The sequence below is a fragment of the Elephantulus edwardii genome, unplaced genomic scaffold (assembly GCF_000299155.1).
Source record: "Elephantulus edwardii isolate Elephantulus edwardi_28Jun2011 unplaced genomic scaffold, EleEdw1.0 scaffold00217, whole genome shotgun sequence".
Classification (NCBI taxonomy): Eukaryota; Metazoa; Chordata; class Mammalia; order Macroscelidea; family Macroscelididae; genus Elephantulus; species Elephantulus edwardii.
The window spans coordinates 4,531,729-4,539,715 of record NW_006399967.1 but is presented as its reverse complement, the minus strand read 5'-3'; the positions used below and the strand labels follow the sequence as shown (position 1 = coordinate 4,539,715).

The following is a 7,987-nucleotide window of genomic DNA, read 5'->3' as shown; positions in this document are numbered from 1 at the left end:
ATTAAATGTTCTGGGATTCCCATTCTTCTCAGAGTCAGCCACAGTTTGTTATGATCCACGCAGTCAAATGCCTTTGCATAATCAATGAAACACATGTATGTAACAAAAACTTTGCCATTTTGACCATTTTTCATACTCACACTCACACCAACCGGCTATTTCCTGCTCTGTCCCCACTCTGTCCTGCTCCCGTCTGTAAGCTGGAGGCCAGGCCCAGAGTAAGACCTCAGTGATGGTGGACCAGCAGCTGTGGTGATGGCTGGGGCAGTCAGAGACTGTGGATGAGGCAGGAGGGTCCGGAGACAGACAGCAAGGCTCCAGCATTTCATCTGAGTGCCTGACCTACTGCATGTTTTTTCTCCCTGCCCCTCACCCTGCAAAGGCGGCCTTGAAGCCAGATACTGGGAAGAGACTTGGGAAACAGCAGTGAATTCCACATTCCTTCTCTGGTAGGGACACCAGTCACCCCACTAATCTCACCAGCTCAGAGCAGATGAGATGCAAAGGATACAAATTAATGCAAAGGATATGCAAACTAGTCATTTTTCAGCCCAATCTGATGTTGTTTTTGTTGTTGTTGTTATATGCTGTCGAGTCACCTGTGACTCATAGTGACCCTATGTACAACAGTTCTGAAGCCTGCCCTGTCCTGAGCCAGTCTCACTGACTCGGACACACCAACCTCCATTGCCCCAGCAACTGTATCAATTAATCTCATCCAGGGTCTACCTCTCCTGCACTGTCCCTCCACCCTTCCAAGCATGATGTCCCTCTCCAAGGACAAGTCCCTCCTGGACACATGCCCAAAGTATGTGAGAATGGAGCCCTAGGTGCTAACAGGAGGATCTGCAGCGCTCACGCGCGCCCTCTGCCGGCTACAGAGAGAATGGAGCCCTGGGTGCTAACAGAGGAGCCTCCGCAGTGCTCACGCGCGCCCTCTGTCACCCTTGGAGGGGCTTGGCCCTGATTGCTTACAGAGCAGGAGGGCAGATAAGGTGCTCAAGTGTTACCTGTACCGGCTGCAGAGAGAATGAGCAGGTCAGAACTGAGCTGAATTCACTGCACTGAGGGGGAGTGTATTGGGGGTCGTGGAGGGTGCCCTGGCAACACTGCTCTGAAATTACATTAGTAACTGAGTTCATGTAGGCCAGTTCTCACTGTGAAGACCCTGCCCATGGTTGTCCTAACTGAGGAGTGGAGGGCGGGAGGCAGGGTGGTGGGGGCTGTCAATACAGAACAATGTTGCCCCATAGAGAACACTGTCCTCATGCCATCCACTAGCAAAGAGGTAGTGGTCAAACACTGGGTGGAACTCTGAGGATGTTGTGAAGATGGAGTAGTCCCAGTGGGGGTGGTTCTGTTGTCCATGGTGTCATGTAGAGCCACAGCCCACTCAATTACACCCAACAACACGTCATGGACAGGAGGACCCTGACTGAAAGGTTTGCAGCCAGTATTTCCCTCGAGGACCAGCCACAGACCCATCACACCTGTGTGGTGGGCCCTGCAATCATGTGGGGTTCCTCAGCGTCAGCCACACCAACTTCTACAGCCAATCTGTCTTTTTTGTGTTAGGTGCTATCAAGTCACTTCAGACTCAGAGACCTCCAAGCACGAGCGCAGGGAACCCTGCCCAATCCTGCCTCATGCTCTTGACCATGGTGGTGTTTTGGCGACTGTCCATGTATCTGGTACCATGGCCGCTGTCCATATATCTGGTGGGGGGGGGCGTCTGCCTCTCTTTCTGCCTCTCTTTCACTATATGCAGATGACACAGACTTGCTTTTGGAAAGTGAAGAGGTCAAGAAACACGTAAACACAGAGACTGTGGCCAACAGTCGGTATAACACCTCGACATCTCTCACACACACACACACACACACACACCAAGGAACAACGATAAATGGAAAGTAGAAGCAAATTGTCAACCACTTCCTTTTACTTAGATCCACATCAGCACCTGGGCTTGGAAAAACAGAAAGTGGGTGGCAGAGTGGAAAACCCTCAGTGAGCAGGCTGGACAGTGTAACAGCCATGGACCTCTTCTGCTGACTGGGGTGGTGTGCTAGACCCCACCCATGCAGACAGGTATACACAACAAAGGCCCATGTCCTCTGGCCTGGGCCTTTCCCGATGCCTCAGAATCAGCGCAGAGTACCTTCCAGACTCCCCATTTCCACCCTCACAGCCCCTCAGACAAGGCTGTAGTCACCTGGCCCCGTGATGCAGCTCCACCTCTGTCTCAGACCTTCCACCTGTCCTCTGCAGGGCCCACAGCTGGACATGACTGGCTTCTTCTCAGCCTCTAAGCTCAGTTCCAGCTCCTTGTCCTGTGACCTGTGCCCCATTCCCCATAATGCAGGCTCTCCTCAGGCTTTCCTCAGCCCCTGCCTTTCCCTCCTGGCCACCCACACCTTCTTCCGTCCAGCCCTCCCTCAGCATTCACTAGGCAGCTCTGGTGGTCTAACAGTGAGGAGCTGCTCTGTCAATCCAAAGGCACAAGGTTCATATTCACCAGGTTCTGCACAGGAGAAAGATGGGCAGCCTCCTGTGAGATGGGTCAGTTCCAACGGTGCACAACAACAGCATTTATCAGCACTTAAGACATGCCAGGCATTGAGCTGCAGCACTGACAGTTAAGCCAGAAGCCCCCACCTGTCCCAGCGGGAGGCACATGTTGAGTCACTTGCTCCTGGGTGCTCAACAAGTCAGGTGCCCAGAGCTTGGGCACAGGAAGTTCCTGTGAGGACTCAGGCCAGGACAGGGCTTGGCGTGCTGGCTGTTGCTGTCCTGGACCAAGGCTCTCTTCCTGACTCTTTACTACAAAATGTCCTGGAACTGAAGGGCAGGAACACTCGGAGCAGGTGGCAGCTCCCAGGAGCTGTTTATGGGATGACCTGTCACCCCCATCTCTAGAGCACAGATGGTAGCAAGGCGGGGAAAACTGGGCTTGGCAGGGGATACACCCTGCCCAGGGTCTTCTCCACCTCCTGGGGACAGGGTCAGGTCATCAAGACCTGCCTCCCCCTTCACGGGACCAGTCCCTCTGTCCTTTGTCAGCAGCCAGCCTGATTCAGGTCGCCTGCCCCTTTGCAGCAGGAACTGGAACAAGGAAGCCTTGTTCTCCCCAGAACACGGGTCCTTCCAGGCACCCCCTCTGCCCCGAGAGACAGAACCAAGGGACAGGGAGGGGACAGGATGTCTTGTGTTCCGTGGGCGCTGAGCCTTGTGTCCCATTTCAGAGACAGGACACCGAGGGTTGGGAGGACAGGTGAGCAGTGGCCAGCTCACTCTTAATCTGCTATTACCTCCACAGAATTTGTCTTCTGTCTGTCCCTGAAGGGAGGATAGACACTTGTGGGGCTGGGCCTAGTGGGGAGGGGAGGCTGCCCTCGATAGGTGGTCAGCACACCTTGCCTGTGGACAGGGCCCCCCATTTTGTTTTACCAAGCTCATGTTCAGCTCTCACTTGGCCCTTTACCATCCTGCCCCAGCTATCTCCCTGACCTGAGCTGATCTCCAACAACCTGCCCTCAGTCCACACTGCAGCCTGACCCTGTCCTGCAGGCTTTCCTGCAGCTTGGTCCGTGCTCAGCAGCTCATGACACCAGGGCCCTGTCACAGCAGTGGCAGGAGCCAACCCCAGCCCATGTGTGAGAGCTGGGTGCAAAGCTTGAGGGATTTCCCAAGTTATTGGAATTGTCATTATGTCCCTCCATGCAGCTCCAGCTCACAGCTGACAAAAGCAGAAGAAACCGTGCTGCACCACCTCCCAGTCATGGTGTCAGTCCATTCCTTTGAGGGACTTCACTGACCCTTCACCTTTCCCAGAATAATGTCTCTCTCCAGGGACTAGCCCCACCTATCTACATGCTCATAGTATGTGGGACGAAGCTTCGCCATCCTTGCCTCTGAGAAGCACCTTGATCACACTTCCTCCAAGACAGATTAGTTTGATATTTCAGCAGTCCGTGCAATGTCCAGTCACCCAGGACCATGGCTCAAATGCGCCATTCTCCCTTCTGTCCTCCTCATTCACTGTCCAGCTCTCAGATGCCACACAAGCTGCTCAGAGGGTTTTCAAGACCTGCCCTTGCAAAAGTGGATGGCCTGTCCTGAGTCTTTGTCCGTCTTAGCCTGGAAGCTCCACTGAAACCTGTCCACTATGGATGACCCTGCTGGCATTTGAAATACTGGTGCTATGGCTTCCAGTATCCTGTCAACACACAAGACACTCCAGTAAAGCAGACTAACAGACAAGGCTGTGCACATAAGAACAGAGAGTAAGCAAGCACGCACACACCCCACCCACACAGGGACCAATCTCTTCCCCCATACAGCAGACTGGCAGACAAGTGCTGTACACATAAGAATAAACCAGATAACTAGCCAGCATACAAATTCCATAAAACAAGCACACATTCTACGGGAAAGGTGTGTTGAGGATGTGCTGAGAGATCAGATGCCCAGCCTCGAGCAGAGTTTCTGCTGGCCTCAAAGGATCTAGTTGCCTAGCTCAAGATGGTGTCCTTAGCAGTCCAGAGGAGGTGTCCCACTAATCCGGGGAAGGCGGGGGGAAGCTACAGGCTGTGACTGGCACAGCCTACCAGCTCTGAAAGCTTTTGGCCCCAGAAACAGGCCGATGTACGTGTGGCCTGAGGTAGTGCTGAGTGTGGTGAGGTGGGCCAGGGTAGGAGGATGGTGAGTAGTGGGGGTTGGGCACAAGGGACGGGGGGGGAACGGGACATTGTCAGCTGTCCAGATGCCTCTGTGGCTGCCAGTGCCCTCCTTAGTTCTTACTTCATGTGGATAGTGTTCAAGATTGTGAGTGCCAGACCCAGGGGGTCAGGAGAATGGGGCCAGGTGAGAAAATCTTGGAACAGATTCCAGTGCACTATGAAGGTAAGAAATAATGCAGAATGCAGACAGGGGGCAAAGGTCAGATAAAGCAGCTCTGACTAGGATCCAAGCAACCAGAACCAGGTGACCAGTAACTGGACCAGAACCAGTGATCCAATAACTGGACCAGAACCAGGTGATCAGTAACTGGACCGGAACCAGGGATCCCATAACTGGACCAGAACCAGGGATCCAATAACTGGAGCAGGAGCAGGGGACCAGTAACTGGACCAAAACCAGAGATTCAATAACTGGACTAGAACCAGTGATCCAGTAACTGGACTGACACACCTACCATTCTGGAACATATAGTAGACGCTGTCCCCGAAGCAGCCTGATGGGTATTTTAGGCATGTGAAAGACTCGCCATGGAACCAGGAGCCATCTGAAACTACAGGCAAGAATGCAAACCACCCACCAAGTTTTAAACTACCATGCCATCATCCCACTGGCCCAGACTCAAGCCTGAAGCAGGTTAAACAAGGGGGCCAGCTGGTTATATTAACCCACAACTCTAATAACAAGAGGCCTCCTCCATTTCTTTACTTTTAGAAAATGACCGTCCCACTCTTTCATGCCTTTTCTAATAGAACTGTCTTTAATCTCACCTTCAGCCCAGGTCTCCCCTCTCCTCTCAGCTGCCTGTTCTAACAGGAGCTCACATCACCCTGGGACCATTATGAGGAAGAGGGGGGCTGGACCAGGCCCCAGGAATCCATCCACCTCCGACCTGGCTATTGTCTCCTGTGCAGTTCAGTTCTTTGTCTGCAGGGGACTCAACACCAGGGCACTTACCACACGCAGCAAGGTGGCCACACCACTTTGACAGTCATGGCAGCACTGTGGTGCTGCTGCTCCTAGGGCCTGAGTCCCAGGGCCCATACCATGTGGCTTGCTGTTCAGATGTCTGTGCTGGGCTGGTCACAGCTATGTCTTACTGCACTTTGTATTTGCCATTTTGATTTGGTTTCTTCCTTCAGTCAGTGTTTGAAGTACTTCATCTTTTCTTTTCAACTGTGAGCTGAAGAATACATTGTTGCAGACCGAGGGTAAAGTAGTTATCTAATTATTAATAATGAGACAGACAACAAGGAATGATATAAAACAGAGAGCATAAAACACAGGGGACCAGCATTTCCAATGACTGAAGGCTCAGATTCCAGCTTCCCTGTATCTTTATTGAAAATTATCGGGAAGTAAATAACAAAGATAATTCAATGCAAATGAAGCCAAGATCTTTCTATTGAAAACCTTCCCTTGACTCAGGAGGGAGGGGTCAGCAAATACAATTCAAGAATCTGATAAACCCTTAAGGATTGCCTTAGTGCCTCAGGGTCAATTTCAGCTTGAACCTCGGCTCCCCCACATCCTGAAATAGCATCCAGTTTATAACAAATATTTAGTATTGGCTTCCCATATTTCCATCCTTTTGATTTTATCATAATTATATTATCGTCTAGACAAGTAGGGCTTCTTCTCTTCTTTGATTCATTCTTGCTTGGTTTTGTTTTCTCCATCCTTTACACACAAACAAACAAATTAAACCTAATAAACTAAAAAAAAAAAAACTTCCAAAAAATCTCTATATGATCAGAAGGATTCAGGCTGGATATTCCTGGAGAGTCTGTTTCTATTGTTATATTGCCAGTCCTTGTCAAAACCAGTTCTGATTAATCTCCTTTGTCAGCATGTCCTTTGCCATTTGCTGTCACTCCCCCCCCCCCCGAGAGAGATTTCATCCTGATTCATTAGGAGAAGGGGTGCTGCATTCTCTTAGCTTCTTCCTGCTGGAAAATGGTGTTGTAGGTCTCAGGGTGAAGACCTTCTCTCATTACTCTAAAGGGCCCCTTTGGCAATAGAAACACGTAGACTACTGTGGCAATTGATTTTGGAATTTAGATGTACTGTTATCAATTGTGCTTAGTACAGGTTCATCTCTTTGGAGATGCATCATTTTAACATGGAACTATTGCAGACTAGAAGATACACATTTAACTAACAAGTTCAAAATACATGGGCCAAAAAGTAAAAGAAATAATATTCCAACTAGAGGTTCTAACAGTGGCAGAAACCAAGTTACAGAGGGAAGATAGTTCTTAAGATAAAAGGCTTATTGGCTGGCACTTTGTCTATTATAGTATAAGGGTTAGGAACCACAAAATGGAGAGACACAACTATGTCATTTATTGTTCTTAAATCCTGGACCAACTTCCATTTACCATTGAGTTGTTTTACTGCTCGGAAGTCCACATGCAAGGCAGAGGAGGAATAAAGAACTGCTTACAAGGTTTTCTGTCAATTCCAACAACTAAGGAACAGAAGGAGAGAGAAATAAAGAGCACCACCTTGTCCCTATTCAGGTGCCAGAATGTTGCAGACCAAGGGTAAAGTATTTTTATAATTAATAATGAGACAAACAACCAGGAATGAGATAAAACAGAGAATGTAAAAGACAGGGGCCCAGCGGGGAGAAGGGTGCAACAATGAATGAGAAGAAAAGAAAAAAAGACAGGGGCCCAGCAGTTCCAAATGACTGAAGGCTCAGATTCCAGCTTCCCTGTATTCCTTACTACTAAGCCACCAGAGCTTTCAAATGGATCATAACTAGAGAATAGAACTAAGTTAACCTTATTGAAAGGAAAGACAATATATAATAAGGAGGAAATCCAAATAAAATGATCAAGGCAAAAGAAAAGCACAAAAACTAAAACAACATATGTAAATATTATTACATATATAATTCTGTAATAATAGTAGTAATAATCCAAAAATGGATAAGAAAAAGCTTTCTAGAAGAACCGGTATGGCAAAGTCACACCACTACTCACAACAAAAGTGTTGTTATTAGGTCGCATTGAGTTGACTACATATCGTGGAGACCTATTCTGTACCATCCTCACCAACTCAACATAACTTGAGCCCTTTGAAGTCACTGTGTCAATCTATCTGGTTGCACTTGACTCAGGTTGTTGTTGTTGTTATGTGCCGTCGAGTTGCTTGCAACTCATAGCGACCCTATGTACAACAGCCCTAAATTCTGCTCTGTCCTGTGCCAATCGCACTGTCTCTGACACTCCCATCCCAATTA

General features: G+C 49.2%; 1 protein-coding gene across 1 annotated transcript in view; it reads right to left on the bottom strand.

The window, feature by feature from the left end:
* ODF3L2 (outer dense fiber of sperm tails 3-like 2) overlaps window positions 1-7,987 on the bottom strand; it is a 17,616-nt gene that overhangs the window by 8,943 nt on the left and 686 nt on the right. The gene's annotated exons all lie outside the window — the stretch shown is intronic.